The sequence below is a fragment of the Schistocerca serialis genome, chromosome 9 (assembly GCF_023864345.2).
Source record: "Schistocerca serialis cubense isolate TAMUIC-IGC-003099 chromosome 9, iqSchSeri2.2, whole genome shotgun sequence".
Classification (NCBI taxonomy): domain Eukaryota; kingdom Metazoa; phylum Arthropoda; class Insecta; order Orthoptera; family Acrididae; genus Schistocerca; species Schistocerca serialis.
In genome coordinates, this window is record NC_064646.1 from 136,189,345 (window position 1) to 136,202,603 (window position 13,259).

Here is a 13,259-nt window from a genome sequence, read left to right on the forward strand (position 1 = left end):
TGGAATACCGTCAGTTTAATTATAACCAACCGCTATGCCACCCTAGTTCACAAGTAAAAAGGAAGCAAGGTAGATTCGCACAGGCGAAAAAAATCTCTATTCAGTAAAAGAGCTGTATTGATGTCAGTTTTTTGTATGGAACTAAGGAAGTTCCTGAAAGTGTACATATTGAATACAGCATTGTTTGGAAGTGAAACATAGACCATCGGAGATTGGGAGAAGAAGTAGAAGCATTTGTACTATCAAAGAATTTCTTTTTAGGAACAGTGGCTATTCTTGATAAACACGAGACGGTTAAATAAGTGGACAACTTAATGACACAAACTGCCTATTCAACAGAGCTTTTTGTTTGTCAGTGTTCATGTCAAAATCACAGCTTCATCGTAAGGGCATCAGTTGTTATGTAAACATCTTCACTAAACTTCAGCATGCCAGAAACTGTGAGAGTTGTGCGTTCTTCAGTGCAATTTTTGAAATTGTGATGGAGTATATACAGAGTTCCAGAAGGAATAAGTTGGCTTTTGCTAACATATATAGCATACTTGCGAAATTTGCTCATCTATTTCGTACATGAAGTCACAATGAAGCAACTTCTGCATGTTGTTTATAGTCTTTCCAAAGATTACACTACAAGTTTCAGAGAACATCACTAACTGCATGAATATTTCTGTAGTATAATTATAACCGATGACTAGGAAGTTACTCAGCAGAACTTCAACATTAAACAACTTTTTGTTAGCATATCCTACAGAAAAATAGTTATATCGTCTATTCTTCTTAAGGATAGTATTTCTGGTTACAAACCATAAGTGAATGGTTTAATAAGGAAGCGACTTTCATAGAGGAATAAATACTAGTACAGTGTGGAAGGAAATAATATGCAGAAACGTTGTATACAATATGACAATATGCAACAACGGTTTACTAATACGACAATTCATTAGTGAACTCATGAGTAGTAGAGAGATATAGTCACTGATAGAAAAGAGCAAAATATGGGAGAAGAAAAGGGGATGAAGCGAACTTTACAACCATCAGCTTCACAGTTTAAAAAAAAATAGAACTTCAGAAGTCGAATAATTTCATAGGAAAAGGATATTTTCAACCAGTATGTTGTCTTCTTAACGTTGGAGATGTAGATTACTACGACATTTAGATTGCAGGTTCAGAAAAAGAAATTGGAGATAGCAGAATTTACTAGCAACGAAACGAGACCCAAATATGTGCTACAAGTTTATTAAGTACGGAAACGCTCAAAATAGTGGAAGGCCTCATGAAGGAAACTACGTTCTTCTACGGTTTCGAACAATCTTCTTAATAAGGGAATACGAAGGGCAAATTCGAAATTTTACGGTTCAGCTGCCGGTCTGTGAACTCAAGGAGATCTAAGGGGAAATAACGGTCTGCTTCCTCTTTTGGTATCCCAGTTTTACGGTCTACCGAACACGAGGTCGTAGGCAGAGCGGGAAGTTTTTGTCTCTCACAAATCATTTGAAGCAGGAGCAGCTGTTGCCTGCTAAGTCGATTGCAACTGTATCCTTTCTCTGCTGCTGCAAGATCGTCCATTCACTTTCGCGATAGCTTGCGGTGACCTTGTTTGCATTCTACAAGAGAAGAGCCACACCTCACCCTTTTAGAACCTCTTTCCAGTAGTTAGTGGCTGTGAACAGTCGAATGGCAAGCTACCAGTTACCAGCAAGCCATGTAAGCCACAAACTGTCGGCCAAAAGACCGTTCCCTCTCTCCAGACACCGACCGGTGGTATTTTAAGACTAGTGATATCTAATAAATGTGCTGTCGGTGTTTTTATGATACTGTCAGGAACAGTTTGTATTGAAACACCCAGTCCCCCGCTAATTAACCTAGGCTCTGAGGATTCTCTCATGTGCAGGTAAATTTGACTATTAGAAGGCGTCAGTGTATGGCGACATAACGTTTGAATGTCGCCACTCTGTGAGTGCATAGCGCGTTATGGCTCCAATAGTAATGCCCTGATAATATTCCCCTTTGTATGAGATTTGACCCTTACAATAAAAACAAAATGATATGACTCTCTTTAAAGAAATACGAGGCAGTGAACTAACTTTCGTAGCACAACGGAACAATAAAAGGTTCTTTAACATCAGTTAAATCAGATAAATTCACACCATTTTCTTGTGGCTGCTGTTACACGTCCTATCAGTGTAAGCGTATCGTTCGTTATAGCAAAGATAAGTGCAATTCAGCTGTAACGGCACACGGTATGTTCCAGTGCCTAACGAATGGAAAAAAATCACATTCTTCGTTACAACATGTCTCTTGAAGATCACTGCTACTTGCACTTCTCTTAGCTGAAACTTGCATACACCGATCAACCAAAACTTTATGACCACCTACCTAACAGCTGGTACGTCCATGTTTGGCATGGATAACAGCGACGACGCATCGTTGCGTGGAAGCAATGAGGTCTTTGTAGGTGGCTGGGGAGAGTTAGCACCACATCTGCACACACAAGTCACCTAATTCCCGTAAATTCCTGGGAGTGGGGTGATGACCTCAGACGCCATGTTCGATCACACCTCAGATGTGTTCGGTCAGGTTCAGATCTGGCGATTTGGGGAGCCAGGAAACCGATTGAATCTCCCCCCCCCCCCCCCTGTGTTCCTCGAACCATTCCATCGCATTCCTGGCCTCGTGACATTGCGCATTATGTTGTTGAAAAATGCCACTGCCGTCGGAGAACATAATCGTCATGAAGGGGGTCCGCAGCTCGTGGTCTAGTCGCTAGCGCTGCTGCCTCTGGATCACGGGGTCCCGGGTTCTATTCACGGCCGGGTTGGGGATCTTCTCTGCACGAGGATTGGGTGTTTGTGTTATCTTCATCATTTCATCCTCATCATCATCATTCGTGACTGTGTAGAAATTGGACTGCGTGAAAATTGGGAATTTATACGGGCGCTGATGACGGCGCAGTTGAGCGCTCCACAAACTAATCATCATCATCATCGTCGTCGTCATGAAGGGGTATGTGGTCTGTAATCAGTGTGCGATACTCCTTGTCCGTCATGGTGCTTTGCACGAGTTCCACTGGACTCATGGATGCCCACGTGAACGTTCCACAGAGCATAACGGAGCCGCCGCTAGCTTGTCTCTGACCAGCAATACAGGTGTCAAGGAGCTGTTACCCTGGAAGACGACAGATTGGCGCCCTCCCATCGGCATGTTGAAGAAGGTATCGAGATTCATCAGACCGTGCAACGCTCTGCCACTGCACCAACGTCCAGTACCGCTGGTCACGTGCCCGTTTCAGTCGTAGTTGCCGATGTCGTGGTGTTACCATTGTCACATGTATGGGTCGTCGGCTGCGTTAGGAGTGTTCGCTGCACTGTGGGTTCAAACACACTTGTACTGTGTCCAGCAATAAAGTCCACCACAGTTCGCTGCCTGTCCTGTGTTACCAGTCTGCTCAGCCTACGACGTCCGACATCTGTAATGAGAGGTGGCCGCCCAACCCGCGACTTCTGGACGTGGTTTCACCTTGTGTTAAAGACACTCACCACAACACTACCCGAACAACCCAAAAGTCGTGCAGTTTACCTTAGTGTTCGTGCCGGGCCTCCCGGCCATCACAGCCTGTTCTCGGTCAGAGATGGCGCGCTACACACAGACAGCACGCTCATTGATACTATGTGCACCTTGCGTGTGTCTGAATAGCAGTCGTCCCTCACCAGGTGACCCTGCTATCGCCAGGACGGGTTTATGTCGATAGTAGGTCGGTGGTCGCATTGTTCTGGCTGATCAATGTATAAAACAAGGCAATAATTTAAATGGTGAAGGCAGTTTCTCAAATTGTTGCGTCTGCTGCAAGTAATTAAAGTCAGATATTATTATGGAGACAGTATATCATGGCAGTCGCCTGTGACCGTAAACAGACAAGAACTGAGACAGCCCGAGGTGAGAGGAGCAATACCGGCCAATACGCCCCGTCTCTCTCTCTCCCTCTCTCTCTCTCTCTCGAAGAGCTGGCATTCTATGTGCGCGTACTGTGCGTCCACAAAATCAGAACTGACACAACGGTCATAGGGATCACTAATTGATTTTGTTGTAGTGAGAGTCGCACTCGAATCCTTTCATGCACCAGGATTAGTCTCTTCATAAAAAAAAAGACACAAGTAATCCACAGCACAAAGCAAACTGGTGTACACAAAGACAAGAGGGACGGCTAGTTATAAACTCCACGCAGGAAGTTTGAAAGGTGGCTACACTGAGTCACAGCGCCAGAGATTGCGCCAAAGAGTATTATTCAGCCGCCTCCACTGGCAGTGCTTGTTGAGATGTGGTGGTGGAGAGTGCTTGTCGAGAAGTCGTCGTGGAGAGTGCTTATTGAGAAGTGGGCAGTAGGAGTTCCGATGTAGCCGTGACTAGTTGTGAGCATGTTGTATGCAGTTGTTCTGATGGGCTAGACAACCGATGCTGTTCGATTGCGGATGTTGTAATAATCAGATTGTATGTTTCGTCAATATATATGAAGGTAATAATTTTTTTTTATTTTTATTTCAAATGTCTTAAACAATAATGCCTCTTGGTCACAGGTTCAGTCAACAAAGCATCTGGCTTGTGTTCATGTATTAGAGTGTAATTCTGGTTTCTATGTGCAAGTATAGTATTTCAGTTTTATTTAATTAATTCAGTGTAAATGGTATTTAAAATATCTTGTCTTTTTGAGGAAGAACCGTGCCAGATGTGTACGTCGAATCACACTTCCACACACAGAACAGCTACACTTGTGCCTTGTTGTTTCGTAGCTTTCATAGTTGCTGGGGACTTAGTTAATTAATTGTGTTAACGGAAATGTTCTTTCATTCTTTGTTGTTATTCTATGCAGTCAGATTGCGTACTAATAACAGTCAGGGCCAACCGGTTACGAGACTTCGTAGCCGGACATACAGCGACTAAAATTAAAATTATTTGCATTCTACTTAATTAAGCCCCCATGCAAGTTACAAAAGATAATCCGCAAAAATCTGTCACACTCATTCACGTAATTAAAGACAATCCTACAGGCAACTGCTTGCTGAGGTTGGCAGTGGCAGTTCAGGCCCAAAGTTCAAACCTCTCTCCACCTAAAACTGCCACGATGTAGTGTCACATAGTGTCCGCATTATAGTGCTCCACATGGTGATTGTATGCACTAAACGTAAATGAGAACATGTGCAAATAAGCATGACTTATTGAAGGAATTGCAGTGGACATTCGCAACTGAGCAAACTATTCGTAAAATAAGAATCCGCTTCAGTTAGGTAAAAAAAAAAGTTTAACTGCACGACCGGTTTCAGAGCGTTAAAGCTGCATCCTCAGGTTCTAACAACTGTAAGGAAAAGGGTAGGCTGGTTATAAAGTTCATGCATGGAGTTATGAGTTCCTTGTTGGCCATGGTGAGTGCTACTCTGACTGCTCGTAGCGTAAGCGGTGTTTACGTTTGCTCTTTATACACTCCTGGAAATGGAAAAAAGAACACATTGACACCGGTGTGTCAGACCCACCATACTTGCTCCGGACACTGCGAGAGGGCTGTACAAGCAATGATCACACGCACGGCACAGCGGACACACCAGGAACCGCGGTGTTGGCCGTCGAATGGCGCTAGCTGCGCAGCATTTGTGCACCGCCGCCGTCAGTGTCAGCCAGTTTGCCGTGGCATACGGAGCTCCATCGCAGTCTTTAACACTGGTAGCATGCCGCGACAGCGTGGACGTGAACCGTATGTGCAGTTGACGGACTTTGAGCGAGGGCGTATAGTGGGCATGCGGGAGGCCGGGTGGACGTACCGCCGAATTGCTCAACACATGGGGCGTGAGGTCTCCACAGTACATCGATGTTGTCGCCAGTGGTCGGCGGAAGGTGCACGTGCCCGTCGACCTGGGACCGGACCGCAGCGACGCACGGATGCACGCCAAGACCGTAGGATCCTACGCAGTGCCGTAGGGGACCGCACCACCACTTCCCAGCAAATTAGGGACACTGTTGCTCCTGGGGTATCGGCGAGGACCATTTGCAACCGTCTCCATGAACCTGGGCTACGGTCCCGCACACCGTTAGGCCGTCTTCCGCTCACGCCCCAACATCGTGCAGCCCGCCTCCAGTGGTGTCGCGACAGGCGTGAATGGAGGGACGAATGGAGACGTGTCGTCTTCAGCGATGAGAGTCGCTTCTGCCTTGGTGCCAATGATGGTCGTATGCGTGTTTGGCGCCGTGCAGGTGAGCGCCACAATCAGGACTGCATACGACCGAGGCACACAGGGCCAACACCCGGCATCATGGTGTGGGGAGCGATCTCCTACACTGGCCGTACACCACTGGTGATCGTCGAGGGGACACTGAATAGTGCACGGTACATCCAAACCGTCATCGAACCCATCGTTCTACCATTCCTATACCGGCAAGGGAACTTGCTGTTCCAACAGGACAATGCACGTCCGCATGTATCCCGTGCCACCCAACGTGCTCTAGAAGGTGTAAGTCAACTACCCTGGCCAGCAAGATCTCCGGATCTGTCCCCCATTGAGCATGTTTGGGACTGGATGAAGCGTCGTCTGACGCGGTCTGCACGTCCAGCAGGAACGCTGGTCCAACTGAGGCGCCAGGTGGAAATGGCATGGCAAGCCGTTCCACAGGACTACATCCAGCATCTCTACGATCGTCTCCATGGGAGAATAGCAGCCTGCTTTGCTGCGAAAGGTGGATATACACTGTACTAGTGCCGACATTGTGCGTGCTCTGTTGCCTGTGTCTATGTGCCTGTGGTTCTGTCAGTGTGATCATGTGATGTATCTAACCCCAGGAATGTGTCAATAAAGTTTCCCCTTCCTGGGACAATGAATTCACGGTGTTCTTATTTCAATTTCCAGGAGTGTATAACATTTTGTCTTCCGGCCTCTGGACATTGGACTACGCTGAGGCGGCGCAGAAGAGGAATTCGTGTAGGGGCGCATCAAACCCGTCAGGAGACTGACTCAAAAAGAAAAAAAATCTGTATCTGTCCTGACTTTTTGTTAATACCGTGATCATAATCAGGATGATTAAGCGAGACGCTAATGATACCAGCGAGTGTGAGAGGAAGTTAGCGCCTGGAACACATTAAGGATAGGAAAGTGTACGGAGGTGCTCCGGGCCGTTACTTCTCCTGCAGATATAATTTACATTAATCGTTGGATTCGCTTACGTTGTCATATGAAACTGAGATGGGACTTGAAATCTCCATCTCTGCTGCTAAGTCTTAGGCATTTAAGAACTGGACTTACGTTTGTTCCATTAACCGATCTGGTAAGCCTTGCAGAAGGTGCGGCAGGAGTCTTACAGTTTGGTCGTTCTGGGAGTGAATTTTTTGACACGCCGTTCATTTCTCCTTTCACAGGCAATGAACTTTGTGTAAGGTTCTAAACTTCCTGTTACTTGTGATACACAGTATCTCGTCGCCTCGTCGATCGGCGACTGCTGAATTACAGAAAGGAATACGAATGGTTGATAAAGGTGGAGCGCTGGCTCGAACTGGATGAGGATATGCAACGAACTCGACAGGTCTTTTCCAAAGGAATCACTCCGGCATTTAGGGGGTCGACGGGACATTTAAATGTGATGGCCGGAGGTGGACAACTTCAGCATCCTAACGACTGTTTCACCTCCATCGATGTGCGCTGGTGTAAAACATTCCTGTCAGTCCAATAGCGAGCGACAAACTGGTGAAACTTTGGAACGTTTAGCCTCATTGGAGCGAAAATTGTGCGGGAGGAAATAGCTCTTTTTTGTATTGGCTACCGTTAGGGGAAAGAGAATTATCTTCCTCAACTGTTATCTTTATACTTTTATGTGACTGAAATATTATCTTCAAGAGTTAACATTCAGGATCAGTTGTAAGATAAACCATGGCGAGATACACTTCAAGAGATGGCGAAGCGTTTCCACTTTAATGGGATACGTAAATCTTAAAAAAAAAAAAAGAGGTAGTTGTCAGCTGTTCTGCTAATCACCTCTTAGCAGTAGCTTTGTTAGATAAACGTTATGAGAAAAGGTGCTGCACGTTTATCTTCCTGATGCGTTCTCGATAGGAGCTGTTACCCCTTCACTCTTTAAGATTATTCTTGTTTTAACTGACGTCTACAGGGGCGTTTAGTAAGCAATGCAATACATTTTTTTCCCGGTCATTTTCGGTGGAAAACTTGGGGATTTTGTTGCGGGATATCATGGGACATTCCCGCTTCATGAAGTTCCGACAGGTGGCGGCGATATAAGTAGTCTTCAAAATGGCATCTGCAATGGAAGTGCGTCCCAACCAGAGAGCTGTCATTCAGTTCCATTTTGGGGAAAACTAGAGCACTGCGTATGTTTATAAGCGCGTGCACAATATCTACATAGCTGGCAGTGAACAAAAGCATCGTGAATCGTTGGGTGAGGCGTCTGTCATCATCGCAACAAGCTCGCGCAAACCTGCCCTATCTCCCACTTGCGAACCGGATGCACACATCTGTGACTCCGTCAACGTTAGAACGTGCGGACACTCTCATGCGAGTTATCAACGAATCACAATCAAAAACCTCGCTGCACAACTGAACGTCTATGTTGGTTGTGCTGGCACATTCGTCCACCAGTTGGGGTATTCAGAGGCGTGTGTGGCTGCTGGGTTCCTCGCCACCTAACAGAGGAGTAACGTGGAGTTGCCTACGCGTTATGAGGGTTATGATGATAGTCTTCTGTGGGACATCGTCACAGGGGATGAAACTTGGGTTCATCACTTCGAACGGGAAAGAAAACGGCAATCCATGCAGTGGCGCCACATCACCTGTCTTCTGAGGAAAAAGTTCGAAGATGCACCCTCACCCAGTAAGGTCATTGAGCCGTGGTGTGGCTCGCATTGGTGACGTTGATACGTTGGCATCGTTTTCTTCTCGTGTTTACTGGCGCCACTACGTTTGCTAGTGGCAGCAGCAGCGGTTATCGATATCTAGTACCCAAGTACTATCTTTGGAAGGGCGTCAAGAGTTTTCCAGATCGGAGTGTGTCAGGTAGCTCAGTTCGGACGGAACAGCAGTAAGGTCTGGCAGCGTGACACGCCGGGACTGCTGGGGGCAAGCAGGCACTGCCAGATCGAGGGGCTGTACAGCGGTATTTTTCTGCCTAGTAGCCGCTAACGCCCTAGTTGCCTGCCCTGGAGTTTAGCGTATTTTCGCGGCAGTGTATCTTTCCTCGCCTTGACGCTGCTGTCCGGTAAGGCACGTAGTTCGACAGCCTCCTTAATTGTGGTTCGGATATTTGTTTCTTTTGGACTACTTTGGTCGTAGTGGTTCCTTCTGCTTCTGGATGTTCTAATCACGGGATTCTGAAGACGCAGTGCTGTCCGCCGGTTCCGCCTTGCCTGGGTTATTCCATCGTTGTGTTGGCCCGGTTACAAATTGGACACTGCCGGTTCAGCCATCGCCATCTGCTGACGGCTACGCCGGCGCCGTTCTGCCCATGTGGGCAATTGCTGACGGTACGCCACATTTTAACGTCCTGTCCGAATTTTAATACACTGCGCATTGATCTTAGCCTGCCATGTACTCTGGATGCCATTTTAGCGGATGACCCAGGAGCAGCTGCTCGCGTTCTTCGTTTTATCCACTTGACGGCCCTGTCTAAGAACATTTGATTATGCTGTTTTCTTTTCATCCCTTTCCTGTTAATGTGCCTTTCATAGTGTTGTCCTTTGTAGTTTCTGTTTTAGCCTTGTGCCTCGCAGTGCATTCATAACTTAGTCTGGGCGCTAATGACCACTGTAGTTGTGCGCCCTAAAACCACAAAAATAAATAAATAAATAAAATCAGACATTAGGTAGATGCTGCAAGAGCGTTGGCCTGCGTTTCAACTGTCACTAGTTTGAGTTGACATTCCATTAAATGAATACAACTCTTGGCTGCCTGTCTCATCGTTTACGAAGTTGAGTGACTTTCCCATGTCGATCCTTGGAGCACTGTCTGAGGCCCACTTCTCTCTTGATTTGGTCAGATTGCGATGAATGTCAATAAGGCCTTCAGCCGTGTCTGCAATTTGTCTTAAGACGTTTTAATTACATATTGTGTTTTAATAGTGAAAATTTGAGAATTGTCCTTTTTTATAATATTTTAATATTTCTTGGAGAAGTTAACTCGTTCTTAAGAATTTGCTATCCAGGCCTTCGGCCGTCAAATTGTTTTTTGAGTTATTACTATTGGGGCCTTCAGCCGACATATAAGTTGAATTTCTGGTCAATAAGGCCTTCAGCTGTGAGTGCAACTTGCTTAAGAATTTTTTTATTAGACATTGTCTCTTAACAGTCAAATCTGATAATTGTTCCTTATTGTCAACCTTATTTGCAATAGTTTTCGAATAAAGTGTACGTGATTTAAAAAAAAAATTGAGCAACCAACGGTGACCCAGTACGGCCCCGTCCACACTGAATCCTGCCTTTCCCTAAATACGACGTCTCAGTCATAGTGACGGTCTTCTGAGACGCTGAAGGGGCTATTCTGTATTTGTTCTCCCTCATGGTGCAACTATCAACTCCGAATTGTGGTTTACTACCTCCAGGGAATTGAAGGAACGACTTCAGCGTGTTCGTCTCCACAAGGATGGAAACGAACTTCTCCTTCTCCATGACAAGACAAGGCCTCACACGAGTCTGGACACCCAGGACGAGTTCACAGAGCTTCAGTGGACAGCTCTTCCTCATGAACCCTACAGACCGGATCCCGCACCTTGCGACTTACACCTGTTTGGCCAATGAAGGATACAATCTGTGAGAAGCAGTACCTGGGTGGTGGGAAAGTTATTGATGGAGCAAGACGTTGCCGCCGACGTCGACCCCTAGAGTGTACCATGAGGGCATACAGGCGCTCCCAGTATAGTGGCGTGAGGCTGTCGCATTGAACGGAGATTATATTGAAATACGTGGTTTTGTAACCAAAAAAATGATAGGTGCATTGTGTAATATTTCTGGCTTATTCAGCCATCATATTAGGCTCCAGGAAGCTATTCCTAGGGCAGAGGAGATGCAAGAAGCATAGAGATGACGCAGTGTGGGATGAGGTACCGGTGACAGATGTTATATTCGGTACCATTCCCGTGAGAAAGACCGCCTGCATGATGCTGCTGTGTTCGGCGGTAGGGCGCCTAAACGTTAAACTTTAGTTGCTATTATTAATTAAACTTGTCATCCAAATTACTTCATTTTTTTAAAAAAATAAACATCTCTCAGCAGCCAGCTATCAATCAGTCATTTCAAAATTATTAAAATGAAAGTATTACTAAAACTAAAGACTGACGATATTACTGCCGATGCACTTCGGTGGCGTTCGGGTCATGCCTTGCTGGCTTGGCGCGCGAAGTGTCTCCGGCAGGCCGGCTCTCCAGTTCTGACCGTTCCAGTAGACAGACATGTTGCCTGTTATAGCAGTATTTGTTTCATGCAATTTTATTTACTACAGTTCCAACCGTCGCTAGGTACAGACATGTTGTCTGTAATAGTAGTATTTGATTCATGTAATTTTATTCTCCAGTTCTGACGGTTGCAGTAGACAGACACATGTTGTCTGCGGCAGAATTTTTTTTTTTTTAATGGTTCAAATGGCTCTGAGCACTATGGGACTTAACTGCTGTGGTCATCAGTCCCCTAGAACTTAGAACTACTTAAACCTAACTAACCTAAGGGCATCACACACATCCATACCCGAGGCAGGATTCGAACCTGCGACCGTAGCGGTCACCCGGTTCCAGACTGTAGCGCCTAGGACCGCACGGCCACTCCGGCCAGCAGGATGTATTTCATGTTATTTTAGCCAGATATGACAGTGGAAAGATATGTTCAATAAGCTGTGATCAAGAATAGTTTCTCGTGTCTATATCAACAAAAACGCGAGTGGCATCCCAAATGAGTTATAGTTTATTCGTAGCAGCAGTTCCTTGCGAAGTTAATTTCAGCCTCACGAAAAAGAATCCACGACCTGCGTGCTGTTTTCTGCGCTGGGGACATCATCATGAAGACAGCAGGTTAGTGAAGTGTACAAGAACTTATGTATTCCACGCAGCGCAGTGGAAACAACTAGGCACCTCACGTGTACTGCACGCACAGTACAAATGTGCTGAGTGACACGTCATCTGCAGTAATGCAGAGGAGGTAAAGAAGGATGAAAGTATTAACGCTATCTCACTTTTATTCCTCTTTTTCTTGCCGTAATTGCAAACCCAAATAAAACTAACCTGCTCTCAGGAAAAAAAGTGTTTCATTACTTATTGAATGCCCTCGCATTTGCAATTAATTTTTACATTTCGGATATAAGTAACTACTGATCCGGACATGAGTTCTGGAATTTCGATGGAGTGATGTCATACTTTATTTAAAGTACACGAACATTATCTAGAACAAGTATCTGTATGGCTTTTGAAAGGGTACAGTACCGCCCAACATTGAAAATAGGTACGAAATTCTTGTCAGAACAACACATTTTTTGTGTAAAAGTAACTCAATTTCAATTAATACAGCGAAGCCGGATACCAGTGTGGGAAAGAATGACAATTTATTTATTTAATTGATCACATGTGCACTCCCTCAAAATAAATCCCTACATCCAGTTTGGTGAGATCTGTGAAAGGAATGAATGTATGGTCGTCTGCTAACCACAGATAGTGAATCGGAATATATGATCATCTTTGAGTCGATCCTTTGGCTACCTTTGGTGAGACCAAAGAGATGGAAGTTACCAGAGCTTTGAGCGTCTGAAATGTGACTGACCAATAAGGTAGCAGGGTGCTTCTCCCACTTCGAGAGAGGTGCGAGAGAATCGGAATACGGCCATGTTTCAGGTACTCTACCGCTGAACCTTCTGCTGTAAAGACCTGTTTTTTTTGTTGTGCTCCGTAATGAAAGAGTGGAGGCATGGTATGGATGTGGAATATTTAAGAGTAGTTAGAATTAATAATTTCTCTTTCACAGGACCTTTTGTGGGGAAAATTACAAAGTGAGGCAGGTAATTTTAAGGGGATTGTAGTAAACCAACGGTCACAAAGAGCCCACGTGTAGTTATAAGTTGAGATACTTCCGTGAGCTTAAGCTGAAATATTTAAGAATTAATAGCGTGTGTACAATAAGCTGAAATATTTAAGAATTAATAGCGTGTGTACAATAAGCTGAAATATTTAAGAAATAGCGTGTGTATCATAAGTTGAAGTATTTAAGAAATATCATTCCGTGTGACGCTAAATTTAAACTCTGA